Genomic DNA, 15,281 nt, shown 5'->3' with positions numbered 1-15,281 from the left:
TTAACATAGCTAAATTTTTTGCTCACAAAATTTCGCTAAACTGTCAAAATCACTTGGAGATAACACCCAACATGTACCACACCAACCCTTAACATAGCTAAATTTTTTGCTCACAAAATTTCGAACATATTACTTTCACATCACAAAGTACTCCCATAAACATAAAAATAATTATATTATTCAACCATAAATATAATCACACATTTATGCACAACTATTTAAAATGAAAAACCCACCTAAACATAAAAATAAATATATTATTCAACCATAAATATAATCACACATTTATGCACAACTATTTAAAATGAAAAACCCAATTGAAAAACACACTTTTCAAATCAAGAGTTTTTTTTATATAATTTACAAAATATTTGACATTTTCACTCTCTTTATAATTGAACTTGCTATGTTACTAGGTTAAAGGCTATCGAATCCTTTCTGTGTTTAGAGCATCTTCCTCTTCATTCTTTGATTCTATATTTAGTGGTAATTGTTTATAATAGTTAGTCTCTCAACATCTAGGCTCAATTTTCAACTATATTATTCTCCTAGCTACATATGCGTGTTTTGGAAATTACTTCTCTTCTTCCTTCAAACTTCCATGTGTTTCGTTCTTATTCACGTACCATCTCTTAATTATGATTTGTATTCTCCGTCTTCAACTACCAAGTAGCATGTTGCGATTGGCCCATGTCAATATATGGATTTTTGGCATGTTGCGATTGGCCCATGTCAAGCTTCTTAGAGTCCTCCCAAAAGATGCTCGGGGCCATCCCAACATCTTCCCAATATTGTGGGTCAAAAAATTAAATTAATAATAATTCTTAGTAATCAAATATAATAATTATAATGTTTCTGTTTTATAAAATTTAATTATAGGTATACATTATATTGATTAAGATATGATTTTGCTGATGATGAAGATGGGATAAATATCTTTGAAATAATAATAATATTATTTTTTATTTATGGTAATTTATTATAATTATTATAAAAAAATATAATAAATTAATTTTATGGTAACAAATATTTTTGTTTATGTGACAAATGATTTGTCTTTGCTCAATTATTTCACTGTTAATAATTTATCTCATTTGGATTTAAACTTATGACCTCATTCGAGTGAGTACATATTTTTAATTATTAACTGTTATATTAATATATTAATTAGTATTAATATTATATTAAGTATAATTTGTTATAATAATAATAATAAGAAGAAGAAGTAATATTGGTATTATTAATAGTAAAATAAGAAATTTACCAAGTTCAATATGTATTTTAAAAATGTCAATTGAGTTTAGCTTATATGATTGAGAAGATTGATTATTATCTTCCTTTTAGATGTTTGAATTAACTATTATAATTAAATATAATAGCATATTCTATTTAATTATTGTTAGGTAGTGTTCAATATATATATATGTTTTCGTTAATTGACATTTTCATTTCATAAATCAAGGGGGGGACAAAATATGGAAGAAATGAGCAATTCTCAGGTGAGCCTAGCTCAACCTAAAGAGTGCCTCCATATAGGACTTGATTCATTCACCAAATCATTCGTTCATAAATAAAATTAGAATTTTGTTGAGCAAATTGAACAAATTCCTCAAAAATATGATCTAATCTAACTAATCACAACCAATGACTAATAATAAAATAATATGGAAAATCCTACATTTCTCCATTATTCCAAGTCTCTCCCTTCATGGAGAAATTCACTCAAAGTCATGTTTTTCCTTGTCTTACCATAGGCCACATGATGTGGTTTGTATCGATCATTGGTGATAGATAACACTCTAGAGAGTGCAAGCTTACTTGAAGCATTACTTCCAATATCAATCATTTGAGCATGGGAATCTTTCCACCCACACAAGGTTTTATCTAATTCCATGTGCTCCTTGTGAGTCACCCCATTAAGGTCCATTCTCCTTATTATTAAGGATGTATAATATGATATATTTTGTCCTTCGTAGATTACTTTGGAGCTTTGAGATTATGATTTCCTTGGATAAAAATTGTTAGTTTCCTTGAACACACTTTGGTTTCCTTTCTATCTTTTTTGTGCTCTCAGTATTATGTTGCATTGATCATCATCTGTATCTTTAACAACAAGTTCCCAACTCAATTGTTTGCACCCTTCATCATGGACAATGGGCATCTCTTTAATAGCAGGATCCTATGGAGTAAATTGAGGCTCATGATACTCTTTGTCATCAATATAATTACATTGTTTGTCTAAAAATTCTTCTAACTCAAAGATACTACCTTACCCAAGAATGCTTCTGAATGGACTCATGAAGAAGGCATCATCAAATGGATCAATGTCAAAATGTCTAAAAATACATACATATTGGCAATGCCCCACTTATCTCACCTCCAAATTTTCATCTCAAATTCAAGAGAGGGTAGTTGTGCTTTCTAAGAAGAGTAGTTTGAGCATGAAACAACACAAGTACCAAACAAAAAATATGTTAATGTCTGCAGCGGTCATTCCACGCTAGATCTGCACAACACTTGGCTCGACACAACTTTTCCTTACATGTTGGCTAGCTTTGGCATATGCTCCAACCACTGTTTCACTCTCCAATGCTCTTCTTCTTGGCTTGGTGTTGTAATTCCAATTACAAAATCATTCAACATGGGTTGAAATCTATGCTCACTAATGCAACACCACATAATATGTTGTACTTCACTTAATATATCACCACGAGGTACGTCACATCTACCAAAGCCTTTTAATCTAGATGCTTAAAAATACATTTATGAATGATTTCATTACGAGGGCCAATAAGAATTCAATTCCCTTATTTTCATTGTGAAGGAAACTCGGTTCTCCTTGTAGTATACTGATTCAATGTCACTGCACGTAATTTGAGTATCTTTGTGGCTTCTATAACAATTTAAGTGCACACAACGTCAACTTCACAAGAAATGCCTGAAAAAACATTCACAACTCTTACTAGTCAAGTGATTGTACCCACGGAACCTCTCGATCTTTGGAAGAGCCTCCTCCCACATTTACCCAAGCTAACCGGTCCACTAGGGTAAACATGTGACGAAGAGTTACTATGATATGATTCAACTCCCTAAGTGCATTTAAGGAAGTGTAACTGAAGAACAAACACTTTACAGACCTCCCTCAGGTGCTATAGGACCCCCATGAGCTAATCCACTACTCCAGTTGCCCAACCCCTAAGTTAACCTAGCCTTTCACTGAACTAAACCCCCAGTTGCTCCCATGACAAGGACTCCATGTGACTAAAACCCTCTAGTTGCTCCCACAATCATGCAAGGGAGAGAATGTAGTCTTTTTCAGCTAGTTCTGTGCTAGAGACTACGCGATTTAAGCCAGTTTTTTTAGGGCTAGTCTCCAAAATAATGCCCTGAAATTGATGAGACCTTCTAAGACAATAAATGACACCAAGAAAAAGCCTCTAACACAAAACTTGATTAAGGTCTTGAACTAATCAAGCCTAACCATGATAGATATTATGTCAAACAAATGATGAACATGAAATCTAAATCTCATAAATACACATCTGAGCATAGGGGTCTCATACTTATCTGAGAATCGTCAAGAAGGTCGAATGCCCTCTCATATTAGTTGCAATAACATATATTAGGTCATGTATTCGATAACCTAGCACATATTCATCAAACATGTCAAGATCCATAAACAATATACATCATATAACCAACATATAACCAGCTAATAAACATCATATAAACCAACAATAAACAACATATAAACCATGGAAAATCAACCATAATGTCATCGTCACAATCAATACATATGCTCATAGATCACAATAGAAAATACCTCTTATTAACATATGAAAATGTCAGCCAAGTCTAGGACTTCCTTGTACCACATGACCATAGACTAGACTGAACCAAATATTTCTTTCAGCCATTCACCCCCGTGCCATATTCCAAGCATGAATGTGGGATCTCATGGAATAAACCAACAAAACTGTTAACACTAGAAAATTGTACACATGTTTGTATAATATAGAAGACACTAAAAGACGTCTAACTTATTGCACACGTGAAGATTTTCCAGCTGAAGTCATCATGAAGTTTAAAAAATTTAATTTCTACTAAGGTCCAAAGTTTATAAAGTTTAAAAATTGAAGACTGCATGACTGTTTCTTTGATAACCACGCATCGCATGAAATCTTCTTCGAAAGTCATGCAGTCGAGAAAATGGATGACTCAACAAATTTAGGACCAATTCACATACTTGGAGGCAATTCCCTAATAGGATCTCAATCCAGGACAATCGAATTCGAGCCACCTTGAAGATATGCAACCCTCAATGGAATCATCTTGTCCTACTCATGAGTCATTTTCATTCATGAACTAAGAGAGGGAAGATGGATTAAAAAATTCTACATAAACAGGCCATGGGATAACTAAAATAATACGCAATGTTATGCTGACCAAATTTCTATTAGAGAAAACCAACATTTCATTGTTGAGAACAAAGAAAGTAAAAGCACTAACATGTTGGACATATTTCTTCTAAGAAATCCATCATCTTAGTGAGAGGAAAAGAGTACACCATTGCAAGAGTCTTCATACTTATTTAAGATATAGGACAAGCTTTCAAAGAGATTGAGGAAAAGAACCTCCTTGCGGAGGATTTTTTAGCACCATAGCTCAAAGAATTCTCTTCAAGTGTTTAATATTCATCTATTGTATTCAACTTCTACTACCAGTAGTCAATAAAGGGAGCTTTTTCCATTTCTTTTGACTTGTTTTCTCCATTGAGCATTGTTTGTGTATTTATCTCTTTGTTTTAGTTTATGTTTGTGTATGCATTGTTTTCACTATTTGAAATGCTTTGTTTATCTAAGTCTGTTCAATAAAAAAATCAACTATGTCCCTGTTACTTTGCAAGGAACAACCAACTGTTAAGGAGGTGTCTTTTGGTACACCATTGCCACAAAAACAATACCACAGAATTGCCGACCATACTGTTGTCTTTTCTTTAATCTAAAGTTTGTGTTTGTAGAATCTTCTATCTACATAGTCAACCTACAAGGTGTTTAGTACCTCTCTAGAATTTTTGTAGGACCCTCTGAACCTGTGGTAGGCTGAGAAACTTGTTAATTTACAATTTTCGGTCGAATATACGACTTATTCTTAGACATACGTACACTGAACGACTTTTCCTCTGATAGACGTGTCTCCATGTCTGTGCATTTTGAAACCTGCATGATTTTCCAGAAAGAAAAAATAGCTTGTAATTTCACATTTTTCAGGTGATTGGTAGCCTTTATTGAATTTCCCTCACCTCTGCAAATCTTTTTATATTCATCATAGATTTCTTAGTTTCTTTATTAATCACAATTAGTAGAGTAATTAGATTATATTTGCTTTTTGTTCATAATCTTCATATAGCTTAATTAGTAGAGGAGTAAGTGGCCCATCATCCACAAATATTGTTACTAACCAAAGAGTTCATTTCTTTCATTTTATGGGACTACGAGCAAGTGTTATTACATAAAGTAAGTAACCTCTGCTTCCCTTATGTGTCTTAGACGAACTTTAGCTTGCATATGAAAACTTTCTTAAAGCATTTGAATTTTCATCTCCCTGTTTTGAAATTCACATAGTGTAATAGAAAAAAGATTAAGTGGCCAATTATCCACTTATCACTTCTTTTTCATGCAAGGAACAATTGAGATCTAGTATAAGTACGGGAATATTGGAACGGATCACTGAATATCCACATCTTCTCACACTTTACATGCTTACTTCATCACTTGCACACAATTACACACCACACTAAGATTCTATAAAATTTGTATAAGAAGGAATCCGGTTTCCGAAGCTTTTGATACTTAGTTTATTTTAGTTTACATGTTACACCCTAAAGAAAAGTAAGACCCTTAAAAGAAATTGTCTAGTCAATTTAATGTCTTAAATTGCTCTACATAAATTATCAATCTGGGTATCGTAAACTGATGAAGTGTGGTGCACCATATGTGCTTAGTTAACCTTTTTATTACTTCGTTGTTTTATAGTTTATGTTGTTTTGGGGGTTTTGTTCTTGTTGGTTTCCTAAAGTGTCTAATGCAAATGAAAATCCTATTCTAAGGTCTTAAGAATACTTTTAAAGGACAAGTATGGATAGAGATTTCAAGACAAGGCCTATGTCCCTAATGGTAACTTCCAAAACTTAGCACTTCAAAAGATCTTAAAACATGTTATTGATGGAATTAGTACTTAAACAAAAGTGTAAATATGCAGCTACTTCAATCAAAATAGAATGCAATAACCAATCAATGAGCTAGTGACTATGAAACCCAGTATTCTTGCTGCAGTATAAAAAGAAAACTGAAGAAAGTAAAAACTGAACTTAAAGCAACTCAAAGACTGAAAGCAAAGCAACTAAATCACACTACTTCAACCCCTATTCTGATCCTTTACCCTTCAACTCAATCTGCCTATGGGGAGTAATCATAAACAAGCTGAGTAATATGATATCTAAATTGCAGGAAATTAAATTGCATAAAAGGAAACTAATCACACTACTCCAACCCCTGTTCTGATCCTTTACCCTTCAACTCAATCTGCCTATGGGGAGTAATCATAAACAAGCTGAGTAATATGATATCTAAATTGCAGGAAAGCAAACTAAATCACACTACTTCAACCCCCGTTCTGATCCTTCTCCTTTCAACTCAATCTGTCTATAGGAAGTAATCATAAACAAGTTGAGTAATATGATATCTAAATTGCATGAAAGTAAATGAGCAAAACAAAACTGAAAGAAATAACAATGCGGGAATTAGAACTCAAAAAAATAAATCAGCAGAAGGACAAGATGATTCTGTCATGTCATTAGTCATTAAAAAGCTATGTGCATTACTAACCTACAATCAACCAGTTGAACACACTTGCATGAATTAAAATTGCATGAATGAAAAATCTAATATACCAACTTGAAAGCAATCAAATGACATAATGAAATTAAAGCAAAATTTACAAAATGAAATCTACTCTACCTTACATTCTAATATGCTCCATGACATCTACTTCACATCTCCTTCCATGTTGAGAACATCAAAGCTTTATTCAAATTATTCAAAATTACAAAGTACAACAAAGCTCTCCAAAGCTTTCAAAAGCCATCAAGGAAGAACTACAAACTCACAAGCTAAAAAGACTTAAGAACTCCAAACTCTAGGCTAAAAAGGACTAACAAATGAAGGAGAGAGATCTCCTATTTATACAAAAAGATGAGAGCCATCTCATTAATGAGAATCCATGAATCTCTCCCTCAACCTCTAGAGTCCTAATCAAAATAGGAACTGATAAGACACATGTCTTCTTAGAGTTACAATACAATTAGGAGATGTGACACATATCCTCATGATCCCATGATTCTTTCCACTCAAATTCGAATTTTTCCTTAGAGTGCCACATAAGGGTCTTCTAGAAGCCTCCTTTCAACCTACACATGTCAACAATCTCAACCCATTTGTTAGGTATAAGCATATGCACATTATTTTCTAATTTTTAACCACAAATTCACTTAAAAGGCTTAGAATTAATAAAGATTGGAAAAACATTAATGTGGCCCAATGATAATGAAAGTGGGATGAATGTGGTGACATAGTAGTGAAATGGAGATGAAATGGACGTGATATAATGGACATAATAGTGAAAGTGTAATGGAAATGAATGACATTTTCAAGACTCAACATACCCCCCAACTGAAGCTATTGCATGTCCTTATGCAATATATATTACATTAACTCTTTTGATCCTTGAGATTTGGCTTAACTTTGCATGATATCATTTGATAACTTCATATTTCTGCAAAGTGTTTCACTTGAATTGCAACATGGTTGGTTCTTGTGTTACAACCATTTTTTTTTTTGTTGTTGCCTTCTATGTTGATCTTTGAACTTTGCATAATGATATTTTGATTATTGTTGCAAAGTATATCTTTATTGGATAATTGCATGATGGTTGGTTCTTGTGTGACAACCATGATTTTGTTTGTATTCAATTTATCCTTTAAGCATTTTTTTCAAAAGCCATTGTATGCTCATAATAGCAATGTAATAATTAATATATGTTGGAAGTATGTGAGCTCCTGAATATCATATGGACATGGCAAGATATGAATATGAATGTATTCGCCCCCCCCCCCAACTGATGGTATTGGAAATTTTATGAAATGAGGAAGAGAAATGTTTTTCCAACAATTATCATTCTAGCTTTTTATGGAATTCTATGGTCAAAAGTTAGAAAATGACGCACCTTCACTTACCCTTTGGAATGGATGAGTTGTATGTGTGGTGGCTGCAAAATTCTGATCATATTCTTCTTCAAGTGGCTGAACAAGAGGAGTCATGGATAGAGAGATAAGATGACTTCTTATTGCTTCTACTAAAACTTGCTAAATCTGCTCCAAAATGCTGAAAATAATAGTCTTCATGTCTTCAAAACTCATTGGCACAATTCCTACTATGTGAAAAGATGTTTTGATGTCGAACATAGTAGGAAGTTGTTGGCTTAGTGGCTGTTAATGGATGCCACTAGTCAACACGAGAACTCTCACCATTGATGACAATGAGAGTCAAGATGCCCAAACAAATCTTGCTAAGTACGAATGAATTTGTCGATGTCGAGTCACCTAGAAGATCTGATGAACAAGGGACATTAATGTATTCCCATTGTTTGTCAGCATGAGAACTTGCCATTAAGGCATGCAAGCCTCAAGGTGTTTTTTTACAAAGAACTTAGACTCAAAGGACTATGGACTCAATAATTTGCATTGAAGCAGGGCTTATTTGCGGAATGAAAATGACAAGGAATGGAAGATGAAAATGGAAAATGGTAATGGAGAACAGAAATGGCAATGGAAATAAGCATGTGAATGAGCCTCTTGCTTTTATTTGTGGGTTATGAATGGACAAAAAGAGATGGAAAGTGTATGTGAATGTAAATGGAAAATATGGAGGAAAATGAGATGAATGGTTTATTATGAAGTATGGATGTGATGGAGACAATAGTATCTGAAAGTTTTTCAAGTGTTTGGATCTGATTTTGCATCAGCATATTTCCTCTTTGTTGCTGATCATCCTCTTATGAAACAAATTGGTCTCTTAGAGAGACACCATTTTCTTGTAGTCATTTGTCCTTCCTCCTGGAACCTGCAAGAAAAACTAATACTTCTTCTGCAATGGAATGTAAGATTATCAAAGGAGAGAGGTGATCAATCTCTCTAGTTATGATATTTACACACAAAACTAAGAATTTGTATTAGTGAAACAAATTCTCAAAGGAAAAATCAAAAGAATTTATACCTGCTTTGGAATTAGTGCCCAAGTTGAATGTTGCTTCTTTTCAGCAATTTATTTCATTATTTGCCATTTCAAACTCTAATGATATATTTCTCATTGTGTAGATATTGTTGAGATTTTTCCAATGATACTTAAGTCATCAAAATCTGATTTTGTATGAGAAAGATAGGCTGATTTGAACAATGATGTTTTTCTGATTGCGGAATTAGAGAACAGCTGCGGAATTGGATTTTAGCTGCGGAATGTGCATGGTTCTGTAGCTAAAAATCTTGGATACAAAGTTAGCCATTCATTTTTCATCATCAGTCCAAAATTAATCAATACCTTCAGAAAAGTGAGCAAATAACTTATTCATTTCATTGATTCAAAATTATCATTTTTTTTCTTGACATCTAGTGACTCAGTGTGGTGACTCAGTGTGGCGACTTAGTGATAATACACAACTTGACTTCCCTTTGACCGGGGTCTTTTTCATCAAATTTGACCGAATGAATAGGACACCATCCATGTACTGACATTCCCCCAGCTACCCATGTGGCTTGTTTTGCTTAATGACACCTGCAACCTAGAGTTTAAAAAAATAGCTGTAGAAAGTTGAACCAGCTGCAGAAAGTTGAACTAGCTGCGGAAAGTTGAGTCAACTGCGGAAAATGGATGCAACAATCAACCATCAGTTTGAAGTTATTTTCTTCATTGTCTGCATGTAGGAACTCTGTGAATTGTAGCGGCATATAGAGCAAACCAAGGTACTTACTCTTTTGCTGCATTTTTTTTTCGTGTGCTGACGGATTTTATATCATCGCATGCCTTTTGATATTCATATAATACAAATCAATTGAACACAGATTCAGATTGTTTGTGTGTGACATTTATAGTTTATACCATCAGCCAAAAGAAAGTTAAGGTGTTGACGAATTGACTTTTTCAGCAAAAGCACGTGAAGTGATAACAATTGTGTTAGCGGGGAATGGAGAAGGTTTGACACAACGTCCACATATGTAACATGAAACTGTCCGAAGAAACCATTCACGGATTCAACCAAACAAACAACGACATCAACCTTGGCATAATGAAGTATGAGTAAAAGATGGAAGTTGTGAGGCATGGTGGGAGACGTGGGCGAGTCTGAGTTAAAAATGGAATAGGATTAGACGGGTGGTGGAAGACGTGTTACCTCAAACAACCAAAGCGTGCCGTGTTTGAATTGTTCTCTGTTCATTTAATAAAAATCTTTTTTTCCTCATATTCAGTGACACCGTGGATGACCTGGCTGCCAAGGAAATCGGATCTGAGCAGATTTCTCAAGGAAATCAAAATATGGTCGCAACTGTTAAAAAAAACACTGTTTTTTCACACGCGGCAAGCAAAAAGAAGCTCCAAAGAACTGAGGATTTCTCCCAGACCGCCACAAATATCCTAAAATGGTTTTTGGGTTATCTAATTGACTCAGCTGGAGAAAAAACCCATGTTTTATTTTCTTCAAATTCACCTCCGTTTGGGAAAATCGAGCGTTTGAAATTTAGACGTTTTTCTGTGTTGCTACATTCGGCTGTGAAATTAATTTTGAATTTTGTTTTTATATGCGATCACAGCACAAACATATTTAACCATTATTTAGTATCTTCTTTGATTTCTTCAGCAAAAATATGCCTTCTTGCTCTTCCTTCAGTGCAACCTGAAGACCTGCCATCAGCGTGCAGTTCCCTGCGACCTTTAGAGCTTAACGACAAACTGCAAAGACATCTCACAAATTCTATCATCTTCGCATCTTCATTACTTGCCTAAAACAACTTTGTTTGCCCTTATTTAAATAGCCCATGTTCTCTAGAATTTAAACTTCGCCATTTGCAATTTGGGATTTGATTGTTGGCAAGATTTCTTCAACATATGAAGATTGTGGCTGCTAGCACTTTGTCTCGAATTCAAAGTCATGGATTTTGTTTGGAATCAGATTTTTCGATTAGACTATGTAAGCTTCCAATGCATATTCCACCATCGTTATGATATAAACTCACTTCTAAATGCATTTTTTTTTATAATGATTGTGCAGGTTTGTTTCAGGCCAAAGCTTAAACAGGGAGGTAGATTTTCTTGTTGAAGCCACAGTGAAAGCTAGGATTCAAGATAGCCATAGATTGTTTTTCTCTTCTTTTTTTTTCTTCTCTGAAATTTTAAAATTTTATAAAAAGGATTAATGATTTTCAATTTCAGGCAGCAAATACTTCAAGAAAAACATGCTAAAAATAGGACTTTGACTGAGGTCTTATGCTGGTTTTTCATCGATCTGAGCTGGGTGACTAGGATAGGATCCATGTCAGGACAATTATGAAGATGCCCATGTGGTCGGTTTTTTCATTGGATGCTTGTAACCTGCTAAAACTTGAAACAACTATGGAATTCTCAACTAGCTGCAGAATCAGGGCACTTTCCGCAGCTAAGTTGCAAAACCTTATTAAAACATGATACAGTGTTTTGAAGACCACTACAAACCATAACCAGACAATTTTGGACAATTTGAACTTATCAAAGCAGTTGAGTTTCATTTTTTCATTTATTTTTTTATTGAATCAATTGAAATGATGAAGTTTGTTTTGTCTCCATTTTTTTTTCTTTTTTACATAACAATTCTTTTTCTAATCCTCCAGATCACACAAAAAGCGTAGGAGGAGAGCATACTCAATAATTATTATTTTTTTTTACTTAACAATCCTTTTTCTGATCCTTAAGATCACACGAAGTGCAGGAGGAGAGCATACTCAAGAATTATTAATTTTTTTTAGATGTAAGAAATAAGGTCTCCTAATTACCCTTCCCCGACAATGGCGCCAAAATGTCTAGTCAATTTAATGTCTTAAATTGCTCTACATAAATTATCAATCCGGGTATCGTAAACTGATGAAGTGTGGCGCACCATATGTGCTTAGTTAACCTTTTTCTTATTTCGTTGTTTTATAGTTTATGTTGTTTTGGGGGTTTTGTTCTTGTTGGTTTCCTAAAATGTCTAATGCAAATGAAAATCCTATTCTCAGGTCTTAAGAATACTTTTAAAGGACAAGTATGGATAGAGATTTCAAGACAAGGCCTATGTCCCTAATGGTAACTTCCAAAACTTAGCACTTCAAAAGATCTTAAAACATGTTATTGATGGAATTAGTACTTAAACAAAAGTGTAAATATGCAGCTACTTCAATCAAAATAGAATGCAATAACCAATCAATGAGCTAGTGACTATGAAACCCAGTGTCCTTGCTGCTGTATAAAAATAAAACTGAAGAAAGTAAAAACTGAACTTAAAGCAACTCAAAGACTGAAAGCAAAGCAACTAAATCACACTACTTCAACCCCTGTTCTGATCCTTTACCCTTCAACTCAATCTGCCTATGGGGAGTAATCATAAATAAGCTGAGTAATATGATATCTAAATTGCAGGAAATTAAATTGCATAAAAGGAAACTAATCACACTACTCCAACCCCTGTTTTGATCCTTTACCCTTCAACTCAATCTACCTATGGGGAGTAATCATAAACAAGCTGAGTAATATGATATCTAAATTGCAGGAAAGCAAACTAAATCACACTACTTCAACCCTCGTTCTGATCCTTCTCCTTTCAACTCAATCTGTCTATAGGAAGTAATCATAAACGAGCTGAGTAATATGATATCTAAATTGTATGAAAGTAAATGAGCAAAACAAAACTGAAATAAATAACAATGCTGGAATTAGAACTCAAAAAAAATAAATCAGCAGAAGGACAAGATGATTCCGTCATGTTATTAGTCATTAAAAAGCTATGTGCATTACTAACCTACAATCAATTGGTTGAACACACTTGCATGAATTAAAATTGCATGAATGAAAAATCTAATCTACCAACTTGAAAGCAATCAAATGACATAATGAAATCAAAGCAAAATTTACAAAATGAAATCTACTCTACCTTACATTCTAATATGCTCCATGACATCTACTTCACATCTCCTTCCATGTTGAGAACATCAAAGCTTTATTCAAATTCTTCAAAATTACAAAGTACAACAAAACTCTCCAAAGCTTTCAAAAGCCATCAAGGAAGAACTACAAACTCACAAGCTAAAAAGACTTAAGAACTCCAAACTCTAAGCTAAAAAGGACTAACAAATGAAGGAGAGAGATCTCCTATTTATACAAAAAGATGAGAGCCATCTCATTAATGAGAATCCATGAATCTCTCCCTCTACCTCTAGAGTCCTAATCAAAATAGGAACTGATAAGACACATGTCTTCTTAGAGTTACAATACAATTAGGAGATGTGACACATATCCTCATGATCCCATGATTCTTTCCACTCAAATTCGAATTTGGCCTTAGAGTGCCACATAAGGGTCTTCTAGAAGCCTTCTTTCAACCTACACATGTCAACAATCTCAACCCATTTGTTAGGTATAAGCATATGCACATTATTTTCTAATTTTTAACCACGAATTCACTTAAAAGGCTTAGAATTAATAAAGATTGGAAAAACATAAATGTGGCCCAATGATAATGAAAGTGGGATGAATGTGGTGACATAGTAGTGAAATGGAGGTGAAATGGAGGTGATATAATGGACATAATAGTGAAAGTGTAATGGAAATGAATGACATTTTCAAGACTCAATAGAAACCATAACTTGAACTGACTAAATTCCCGACAGGGGCCACCAAAATATTTATAGTTTAGGTTAGGCCCATTGGGGTAGGAATCCTGTAGGCCAACATGGTCATGTTACATCTTTGAAACGTAGTAGTTGACTTTTTAGGGAGCTTAAAATCCTTCAATCACCCCACAAAAAAGAATACTCGAGCATGGCAGAGACTTAATTTAGAGGGGGTTTGACTTAGTTCTAGTGTGTGTGGTACTCTTTGGGGCTACCCGACCCATCCAGTGCTTGGTACGGGTAACTGAATACCAAGAAGATAAAGAATTGAATGCTCGCATGGGACGAAGGTACTTTAGTGGCAAAAATATAAGGCATCCTTTCACTATAGGTGATGGTGCGAGCATCACTTGAGCCTCATTTCCAATACCTTGGTTGATTCTTCAACTAATAGAGGAGCCGACAGTTCTTTCAGGACATTTCCCCAGGACCCATTAGAAGATATCTCCATAAGGACAATTTACTTTGAGAGTGGTGAGGATGAATAGGCATTCTTAGGATTTTTTTTCATATGCAAAAACAAACGGAAACAATTTTCTGTTTAATTGATCACATAGGCTAAAGTTAAAGGGAAAGTAATGTTTTTATTTTTCACTTTGTTTTATGTATGTGATTTATTTGCTTTGAAGAATCATCTCCTTCCCTCACCATACACAAAGTAGCACACACTCTAAGTGACACCATAGGGGACCCCATGACTCCCCGTTGATCTAGACACTTCTTAATCCTCCCATCACTACCGGAAGGTGTGCCAGGACTCCCGCCATTTAGGCATTGAGGAAGTCACACAACCACCATTATAGGATCTTCCTTTATTAGTGCATCTTTTCTTGGCACTCCTCCCCATCAAAGCACACCCTTCATGACCTTGCAAGGGTCACCACACACTACCACTTTGGGGAGCCAACATACCACTCCTCCGGATAGTCTGCAAGACACCCATTGAGTTAGTTCTCCTGAAACTTCCCCACAGAGGACTCCTTTACCTAGAGCTAGCCAAAATCATTTCACGATGGTGGATAACTCACATATCTCGTTCTTAGCTTCTTTAAACCTACCAGATTTAAGCAAGCTAACCAATGACCTGATTGCTCATAACTAGAATTGGCCAGCCATGCCCACCAAGCTTTGTTTGGACATTCCAAAATTTGAAGGAAAATAGGGAAGAGACCCAGGAAACCATGTCATGACTTTTCACCTGTAGTTTTTCATCTAATAGTATCACAGGCGATACTATTCAATTACAACTATTTCAATGCACCCTTATTGGGCC

Source organism: Pinus tabuliformis, chromosome 4_1 (assembly GCF_031772625.1).
Source record: "Pinus tabuliformis cultivar Carrire ecotype Pingquan chromosome 4_1, CPIR1, whole genome shotgun sequence".
NCBI lineage: Eukaryota > Viridiplantae > Streptophyta > Pinopsida > Pinales > Pinaceae > Pinus > Pinus tabuliformis.
The sequence above is the reverse complement of the archived record's forward strand: the minus strand, read 5'-3'. Positions refer to the sequence as shown.